At 47.4% G+C, this 10,706-nt stretch overlaps 1 pseudogene; it reads left to right on the forward strand.

The window, feature by feature from the left end:
- Positions 1–4,278: 4,278 nt before the first annotated feature.
- LOC123129445 (protein Rf1, mitochondrial-like) lies at positions 4,279–10,498 on the forward strand (annotated as a pseudogene).
- The last annotated feature ends 208 nt before the right edge of the window (positions 10,499–10,706 follow it).

Below are 10,706 nucleotides of genomic sequence, written 5' to 3' on the forward strand. Positions count from 1 at the left end.
GTGTTGCAGCCCAACACCCCTCCAATTTGGCCCAAAACCCACCAAAACTCTCTCCATCATCTAGAGCATTCGATCACGATCGCGTGGCCGAAAACCGCACTCCATTTAGAGCTTCCTAGCTCCTCCTACCTATAAAAAGGTATCTTCCCCGAAAATCCCGGGTCATTCGCACCCTAACCCTAGCTCCCCGCACATCCGCCGCGTCGGACATGTCCGGTCCGGCCGGACGAAGCTGCCGCCGCCGCCTCACGCCGCCTCTCGGGCCGCGCCCCGCGCCTCCTTCCGCCTCCCAGCGCCACCCGTGCTCTGCCCGATGCCGCCCTTCGCCGCCATCGCATCGCCGACCGGCAGCCGCGCCGCCCGCGCCGCCTCAACCTCCGACGCCGGTAGCCGCGCCAGCGCCGCCCCCTCCGCGTCCGAGCGCCGCCTCGCCGCAGCGTCGCCGGATCCGGCCACCCCAGCCTCTCCTCCGGTCCCTCGAAGCTCCGGCGCATCTCCGGCGACCTCCCCTCCGGCGAACCTCGAAGTCCGCGCCCGCCAGATCTGAGATCCAGTTTTCTCACGGTTGACTTTTCCCCTCCAAACCTTAAGCATTTTGCAATCTTCTTCATGTCACAACTTTGCACCCGTAACTCTGTTTTGCGCATATAGCATATCAAAATGTTCGTCTCAGAGAGCACATCATTTCATCTCATTGCATCATTTTCATTTGAGTCCATCTTGATGCCCGAAATGCTGTTAGAAGAGTGCTACTTGAGATAATTGTCAGGTCTGCTGCTCCATTTAGCTATTTGTCATTTTTGCCATGATTATTGTGTGCATGATATGCCCCTGAGCTCTACATATGTTTTGTTAAGGGTTTTGCCATCTTTCTAAAGGTGCAACCCATGTATTTTTTTGATGTGTGTGGTGACTAGCACAAGCTTGCAAAGTGAGGCACTTGGTAATGCTGATTTCAGGGGCTTAGCATTTCCACTAAGTCCTTGGGCTGTTTATCTCATTATGCCATATGTTCATGTTGTTTCCTAGTGATCCGTACCTCTTTTGAGGATGATCAGTAAGGATGTTTTGTTAATATTGTAGTGCTCTATCCATCCATGTCTTTTTTTGCAATTATGGAGCACCCTAGTTTGAGTCAATCGAGCTCTACTTTTGTCATTTCGTGAATCTGGGCAGATTGTCTACTTGTTAGCGATTATGCCGATGATGTTGTAGTTGATCCGTGCATGCTATGTTATTGTTCTTGCCATGTCTAGCTTGAATTTTATGTATTCTTGATGGGTGTATGCTTAGTTTGTCATGACTTTCTCTGTAGTGAGTGCATCGAGCTCGTAAACATGCCTACTTGATATCTGTTTTGCATGCTCCAGTTTTTCACTAAGTCTGAGAGTCTGGTTATGTTTTTGCCATGTTCACATGCTTGCAATTGTATTTTCTGATCCCTTTTGGCTCAAGGTCACTAAGGGACTTTTGTTAATCTCTTTGAGTAGCTCCATGCCCTGCTTTACTTTGCCACATTCAGTTCCTGTAGCATATAGTTTTCTTACTCCAAAGTGTGCTACCTGATCTGAAATTCCAGACAAGTGTTGATTTCACCAAGTCTGAAATCTGTTTGTCAAATGCATTTTTGCCATGCTTGTTTGAACCTGTTAATGGATAAATTGTCCATAACACAGTGTTCCTCTTTTGTCAAGCATCATGAATGGATCCCTGCCATGTATTTTGTTGCCTTGTTTGAGTGCTGTAGCATGTTCATATTGTTGCATTTAGATGGCTACTTGCTGTAAATCGCAGAACGTGGTCATATTTGAATTGCTTGCCATTTCCAAACTGTAACTCCGATTCCGGCGTTCTTCATATCGTTTTCAAGCGATTTCATCTCATCTTTCCAGTGGCACACTTGGATTTCCAAGTTGAGGCCAGATTCATGCATTCCTTGTCAAATCTTGCATATGCATCACATACCGCATCCCGCATATCATACCATGTCCATGTGTTGGTTGTTTACTATGTTGTGTGCTTCTTTCCGGTGTTTGCTTCTTCGGGTTGGTTCCGGTTACGTTGCATTTGTGAGTACCCGTTCGTCTACGTCCGTTTGTCTTCTTCATGGACTCGTTCTTCTTCCTTGCGGGATTTCAGGCAAGATGACCATACCCTCGAAATCACTTCTATCTTTGCTTGCTTAGTTGCTCGCTCTTTTGCTATGCCTATGCTGCGATACCTACCACTTGATTATCATGCCTCCTATATTGTTGAACCAAGCCTCTAACCCACCTTGTCCTAGCAAACCGTTGTTTGGCTATGTTACCGCTTTGCTCAGCCCCTCTTATAGCGTTATTAGTTGCAGGTGAAGATTGAAGTCTGTTCCTTGTTGGAACATGGAGATGTTGTTCCTTGTTGGAACATGTTTACTTGTTGGGATGTCACATTATATCTTATTTAATTAATGCATCTATATACTTGGTAAAGGGTGGAAGGCTCGGCCTTATGTCTGGTGTTTTGTTCCACTCTTGCCGCCCTAGTTTCCGTCATATCGGTGTTATGTTCCCGGATTTTGCGTCCCTTACGCGGTTGGGCTATAATGGGAACCCCTTGACAGTTCGCCTTGAATAAAACTCCTCCAGCAATGCCCAACATTGGTTTTACCATTTGCCACCTAGGCTTTTCTTTCCCCTTGGGAGTTGCGCTCCTGAGGGTCATCTTTATTTTACCCCCCCCCCCCCGGGCCAGTGCTCCTCTGAGTGTTAGTCCAAACTAGCGTCCTGTGCAGCGCCCCCTCGAGGAAACTCGAGGTTTGGTTTTAGTTGTATGGAGAGCTCATCTGAGTGTGCCCTGAGAACGAGATATGTGCAGCTCCTATCGGTATTTGTCGGCACATTCGGGCGATGTTGCTGGATTTGTTTTAACTTGTCGAAGTGTCTTGAAGAACCGGGATACCGAGTCTGATCGGAATGTCTCGGGAGAAGGTCTATTCCTTCGTTGACCGTGAGAGCTTGTCATGGGCTAAGTTGGGACACCCCTGCAGGGATTTGAACTGCCAAAAGCCGTGCCCACGGTTATGGGCAGATGGGAATTCGTTAATGTCTGGTTGTAGAAAACCTGAAGTTGACCTTAATTAAAATGCATCAACCGCGTGTGTAACCGTGATGGTCTCTTTTCGGTGGAGTCCGGGAAGTGAACACGGTGTTGGAGTTATGCTTGACGTAGGTTGTTCTAGGATCACTTCTTGATCATAGTATCTCGATCGTGCTTTGCCTTCTCTTCTCGCTCTCTTTTGCGAATATGTTAGCCACCATATATGCTAGTCGCTTGCTGCAGCTCCACCTCATACCTTTTACCTTACCCATAAGCTTAAATAGTCTTGATCGCAAGGGTGCGAGATTGCTGAGTCCCCGTGACTCACAGATACTTCCAAAACCAGCTTGCAGGTGCCGATGAGTCCGTGCAGATGATGCAACCAAGCTCAGGAGGAGCTCGATGAAGATCTTGTCCTTTGTGTTGTTTCGTTCTAGCTGATCAGTAGTGGAGCCCAGTTGGGGTCGATCGGGGACCTTTGTCGCATTTGGGGTTTCTTCTTTTATTTTGGTTCCATAGTCGGACCTTGATTGTATCTGTTTGATGTAATGCTTTATTCATGTAATTGTGTGAAGTGGCGATTGTAAGCCAACTATGTATCCCTTTTCCCTTATTGTATTACATGGGTTGTTTGCGAAGATTACCTCACTTGCGACATTGCTTTCAATGCGGTTATGCCTCTAAGTCGTGCTTCGACACGTGGGAGATATAGCCGCATCGAGGGTGTTACAGCGTACCCCCCGGCGAGGGCGGCCGCCCCGACGCACCGCCGACGCGACGGGCAATGGGTGCCAAGGAGGTTCGGCTCCTCCTCTTCTTTCTCCTCGCGCTCTTCCTCCCACTCCTCCGTCTCTCCGGTGCTGCTCGGCGTCAAGGCCGAGCCCGCGGCGGAGACGCCGCTCGGCCGGCGCACTCGCAGCGCCGGCATCGTCATCAACGAGGGCGGCCGGCGCGCCTCCTCGTCGGCTCCTCCTCCGCGCTTCGTCAAGCCAAAGATGGAGGCGGGGCTCGCGCCGGTGAAGACGGAGCCGGGTCTCCCCGCTGTGAAGACGGAACACGGCGACGTGGAGCTCGACGATGATGCGACCCTGGAATGGGCACGCCAGGACTCCCTGAAGATGGCGAGGGAGCGCCACTGCGCCGCCCTGCGGCGCTTCGTGCAGCGCCGTCGGGGCCGCGACGAAGGAGGAGGGGTCGTTATCGATGACAGCGCTGCCGCCGCCACCAGTCCGCCATGGCGACGCCAGGTCTAGCAGGGGCACCCGCGTCAAGGAGGAGAAGGCCGACGATGACGACGACGGTGAGGATGGCGGCGACGATGACTACTCGGCTTTCAGCCAGTTTCTTTTTTAGATTAGTTATATATTTGCTATGTAATGAAAATCCGTGAACATGTCTAATATATGCCCAAGTTTGCCGAAATTTAGTCGTGTTTAGCCGAACTTCGCCGAACTTTGCCAAAATTTGCTATATATTTTTCTTTTTTGAATGCGCCTGGGGGCGGCCCTGGGGCCGGCGGCTGGGGACCAACTCGCCCCCAGGCCGATTTTTTGCGCCGGCTCACCCCTAGGCGGCGATTTTAGGCGCCCCCTGAGGGGCCAACGGCTGGAGATGCTCTGAAACATAGGTTTTCCGCGTGCGATATTTCTCGCCGCTGTTGGAGATGCTCTAAGGAAGAAGCGCTAGTATATCAGTAGAACTATGGAAGGAACTAGGAAAAGGAAGGCCAGAGATGTCTGGCATCTATAATCTATAATACCTAAATAGTTCATCCCCACTATGTTATTTCTCTTAACATGCAGCCTATCCACATCAGCAGGTCAGCCATGTCATCGTTTCACTACTGACTTACATGAGGGACCGATCAAAAGCACAAGCTGATGTGGTTGTCCCCTCTTCAATGGCACTATACACTGAGAAAAAAAGTTCAATGCCACGCCTAGTTCCACTCACATAATAAATTCTGTGTTCGTTTCCCCTCCATCATTTAGTAACCGATGGCCAGAGTAAAAAAATTGTGTGATTTAATCTCTGTAGTGCTCATCGGTTCTTCTTCATCTTCTTTAACTGATTAGACAGTGGGAAGTATACTATTAAAATCCGAGACACACCATCCTATCCTCATCTCCCCACATTGCCTCTTCCTTCCCCGTATGTGCTCAAATAATGGTGTTCTCTGTGGCTCCATGAGACCATGACAAGTTTGTGAGCAGGCATAGGTGGATTTGGATTTGATCTATCCCCGACCGCCCCCCTATGGGTGTGGATCTGCGGCAACTGCAGGCCACGGGGCCACTGCATTCTTTGCAGTTCCATGCCAAGTTCATGGTGGGGATCAGTTGCTTCAGATTCGATTGATCCACCGTCGTGCGCCCGTGCACCATGGGTGCATTCGGCGGCAACTACGGGCTAGGGGCCGTGCTCTTCTTCTCCGCCTGGATCATGCTAGGCCCTCAACGGGCTGGTGCGGCCTGCTCCCAATGGGTTCCGATGACCTACATGTATGTACCCGACCTATGTCCCCATTCCCGCTCCCAACAAGGGTTCCTCTGACAGGTAGTACGAGTTATTCCTATAGCACGAGGGGTGGAAGAAGATTGATGAGCACGTTTGGAAGGTTGACGGCATGTTGTCCGTGCTTTTCACCCCCCCTACAACGGTGGAAGCTACAAGTAGGTGAAGGCATGCTTTATTGTTTGTTATATACTGTATCAATATATGGTCATGTATATCAAGCATTGCTACTTGCAGAGGTAAAAGGAATGGACGGCAACTCCGCAACTGAACCGCCAACTACGCCTTTAATTACTAGGCTCGATTGTCATCATCCGCCGCAACTTCCTGACGTTTGGTGAGTTCAGTTCGTCTTCAGCCTTCACTACTTCATCTAATCAAATGCTTTATCTGTTTTTTTGTCAGATTCAACCGCAAGCTGCGCAACAATTTTCTGCAGACAGCGAGGGATATTTGTGGTCTCCTCCTGCATAGGTCTCTTCTTGCCCACTTTCATAATCAGGCTTCCCATCTCTAAAATTTATTGTTTGAATTGGATTAACACATGACATGGGCCTTATATTTCTTTCAGTACGTATAGGACAGCAATGGCATATTGTTCCCTCCATTAGATGCAATCCATTGGTTCAAACAAATCATCTAATACTCAGGACTACAACTTACTGTCATTTTTATATATGCAAGTCATGATCGCCACTTAAGTTTAAAGAAAGGCTTGGATTATTTTAGTTTGGCATATATGTGATTCAACTACTTTTCCCCCTTTTTCTTCTACTCTGCACAGGGTGGATGTACCGGAATTATGCACATACAAATCACCAGTGAGGTGGTTACAGCCCCATTCACTTGCTGCACAATAATTTGGTTGTATATCGATCATTCTACATGCCACACACCCTTCCACCATGCTCGCTCACCTTATTAGAAGCAGCAATTTACTACAGCTAGCACATGTAAGCATGCCTACATCCATGTGAGTATCCAATGCATTTCTTCTGTGAACTGTTATGCATGCACGCTAGCACACACGCAATTTCATCATCACATTCTTTAGTAGATCATGATAATGTCATTTAGATGATTATTTGTTGAGTACATGCACACTATTTTTCTGACTCTGATTTATGTGGGAGCTTAGCTATTATGTGAGATCAAAGGGAATTCACTCCAGCAATGGATATACACAATCATTTGTGTTTTATGCGTTTTTAGTTTTAAAAGGCAATTGAAATTCATGGCTTGACGTTGCTGGTCATAGACTATGGCTGTCAATTACGTTCTCCTTCACATATTTAGTCATTTAATAGCTTTCATTGGCTCACTTTCTCCATTCAAAAATCTGACCTTCAGATTTACGTAGAGCAACATTTAGTGTTCATGCACATGTCTGATAGATAGTGCCACGTTCCAGTCCTTGGCGGTGGAGTTCATTCTTGCACATGTATTGTGTTCTTTTTTTTTTGCGAGAAACATGTATTGTGTTCTTAGAAACAATATTTGATGATATGTCCGGCGTCAGCCAATCTTTTTGTGAACACTTGCTAGAGTATATGGTACACTGAGTTTATGCACTACCTTATTTTCTTCTTTTCGATTTTCTATATGACAACATAGTATCACAATGGTTTCGGAGCAATGCGCGGGGCATCCTCTAGTTCTACAAGACAGAAGAAATCGGTGGCTTTTTTTTCAAATTTTTGCCCTTAATTTTTTTTGATCGTAATAACTTTATTCCTCAGATAATAGCAAGGTCATTTACATAGTTGTGAAGAATAAAATCAGGGACGAAAGTCTCCCAAAACTCAGAAGTACTATTGCTAAAACAATGCTTTGCTAATCCATCCGCTAGCATATTTGCCTCTCTGCTACAGAACTCATAGCTAATACGTGCAAACTCCATTGCCAAGAGGGAGCACTCTGCCACCACAGGAACTCCCCTACTTGGTTTCTTCCACACTTGATCATTCTTGCGGATGGGCTGGTTTGGAGTATTTACACGGACAAAATTGGTAGCAAGTACCTGAATTGAGATTGCTGATTGCTCTGGAGTTGGGACAGTCTCCCCCTTCGCAATTTGCCTCCTTTGCCACCATATAAACCACATGGCCACCAGGATGAGCTCGGCAGTGGGAATATCATGTGTAGTCATATGCAGGCGGATCAGAATGTCCAAAGTGATAGACCCGGATCGGTCCTGCACAACTGCTCTGTCGATCTCCTCAGTTAACCCTAGTGATGACCACACTTGCGTTGCTCTATCACATGTGAACAGACAATGTTGAATGTCTTCCAAGCCAACTTTGCATATCGGGCATTGCGGGATCAAGGGTATGTGTCTGCCCGCGAGTACACTGTAGCATGGAAGTACTCCCTTAAGTACTTTCCAACCAAAGTGCTTGATCTTTCCCGGTAAACGAAGATGCCATGGTTCCTTCCAAACCCCGCTAAGTTGAGCACTTCCCGGACTGTTCGAATTTGCATACTGGCGACCAAACTGGTGATCAAATTTTAAGTGATATGCCGAGCGTACTGAGAAGGTTCCACACTTTGTATAGTGCCATGCCACAAAATCTTCTAGTGCTTGAACATGTAGTGGAATTTGTAGTATTCTGCGTACATCTACTGGTGAGAACACGCTCTGAATTAGTGCCTCGTCCCACTGACCCGTATGAGGGTCAATTATCTCTTGCAGTTTTGACAACATGATTCCACCTCTAGGGGTGATAATCTTCCTTGTTGGACTTGATGGGAGCCATGGATCATCCCAAATGTTAATCTGTGAGCCAGTGCCCACTCGCCAAATACATCCCCTCTTGAAAGTTTGTATCCCAGCAACCAAACTTTGCCCTTAATTATATTGGCTAGTAGAGGAGGAGATGTTTATGGGTAAATTGTATTCCTAATTTCCCGGATTAACTTAAATGAAAGGCCGTTGATTTGAAAAGGATAAGAAAAGAAAGATTACATGTAGCCGCATCCAAGCAACACATCGACTTCGCACGTCTGCTTCACTGCTTGTAACGAACACCTCCCACTTCCACATCGAACCTAAAATTCCCCAATCCCACTCCTCCGTCCATCATCCTCCCGCCGCTGGACGCGCCGGCGGTTGGTCGTCGCCGGCGCGCGCTCGCACTCACCGTGGCTGTAGGAAGAAGCGAGCGAGACCACTCTGTCCAGTGTCTCCTCCGTCCGCCCTCCTCCAACCAGGGCTTGGTCGTTGCCGCCAGCATTCACCGCTGCTGCAGAAATTAGACTGCGACAATGTCACGATTTTAGGTCCGCTCTTTCTCTAGCTCCGTTTCCTCACGCGCCCACGAGCTGCTGGACGAACTCCACGACCATCTGGGCTTCGGAACGCTCAGGCCAGAGCTCGCGCACCAACTGTTCGACGAAATGCTGCGCCAACCTGTCCCAGTATCAGCTCGTGCACTCAGCGGCTTATTTGCTGCACTTGCGCGTGCGCCGCCCTCACCTGTGTGCACCGATAGCCCTGCCCTTGCCATTGATCTCTTCAACTGCATGGCCCGAGCAGGCCGTCGCCAGGCAACAGCACCCACCATTTACACCTACATCATACTAATGGAGTGTTGCCATCGAGCATGTCGCCCAGACCTAGGGCTTGCCTTCTTCGGCCGCCTCCTCAAGACAGGCATCCCGACAAACATCATTACCTACAACAGCTTGTTCAAGTGCCTCTGTGACATGAAGCGCACAGAGGAGGCTCTGAACGTGCTCCTCCATAAGATGCCCGACGACCTGCCTAATGTCATCTCCTACTCAGTGATTCTCAAGAGCTTCTGCGACAATGGGAGGATCCAGCTTGCGCTTGATCTGCTCCAGATGATGGCCAAAAAAGGCGCTGACCACTCCCCCGACGTGATGTCATACAACATGGTAATTGATGGCTTCTTTAATGAGGGTGAAGTAAGCAAAGCATGCAATCTATTCCAAGAAATGATACGACAGGGGATTGTGCCTACTGAGGTGACATATAGCTCCATTATCAATGCGCTATGCAAAGCAAGAGCAATGGACAAGGCAGAGGTGGTTCTTCGATCAATGGTTCATAATGGTGCCCAACCAGATGTTGTGACATATAATAGCTTGATCCAAGGATATTCAACTTTGGGACAGTTGAAATAAGTCGCTAGGTTGTTGAAAGTGATGAGAAGCCAAGGTGTTATGCCAAGCGTTGTTACCTACAACTCACTCATGACCTGCCTTTGCAAGCATGGAAAAACCAAATAAGCTGAGAAAATATTTTATTCTATGGCCATGAACGGACAAAAACCTGATGTCATCTCATACTCTATTTTGCTCCATGGGTACGCTAAAGAAGGATCCCTCATTGATATGATTGATGTCTGTGAGCGGATGCCAAGAGATGGAGTTGTACCCTACCTCCATTGTTTCAACATACTGATTAATGCATATGCTAAGCATGGAATGATGGATGTGGCCCTGCTTTTCTTCGAAGATATGTTGAAGCAGGGGGTGAAGCCTAATGAATTCACTTATTTAACTGTGATATCTGCATTTTGCAAGATGGGCAGGATGGATGATGCGATGGAAAAATTCCGTGAGATGATTGATATGGGAGTACCAGTTGAGACAGAAGTTTACATGTGCATAGTTGAGGGTTATTTTAAAAATGGCGATTCAATGAATGCCAAGGATTTTATTACCAAAATGAAGAACAAGGATGTTCCAAATAGGCCGCAGAAGGGTAATTATTGAACACGGAAAATTCAATGAGATGATCGATATGGGAGTGCCACGTGATACAACTGTTTACATGTGCATGATTGAGGGTTATTTGAATCACGGTGACTCCATGAAAGCAAAGGAATTGATTACTGAAATGAAGAACAAGGATATTCGTCATAGGCCGCAGAAGGGTAATTAAATAACACAAAATCTTTGACATGGTCACAAGTACTGGTGAGGCCTGATCTTGTTACATTTACTTAAATGATCGATGGATATTGCTTAGTTGTCAAGATAAAAGACACATTTAGAGTACTTGGTGCTAAATACTCGTTACTTACCATGGTTATTCTCTCATGGTCATTCTTTCGAAGGGAAAGAGAACAGAACAATTTCACTTTCCTGCC

The sequence above is a fragment of the Triticum aestivum genome, chromosome 6A, assembly GCF_018294505.1.
Source record: "Triticum aestivum cultivar Chinese Spring chromosome 6A, IWGSC CS RefSeq v2.1, whole genome shotgun sequence".
Taxonomy (NCBI): domain Eukaryota; kingdom Viridiplantae; phylum Streptophyta; class Magnoliopsida; order Poales; family Poaceae; genus Triticum; species Triticum aestivum.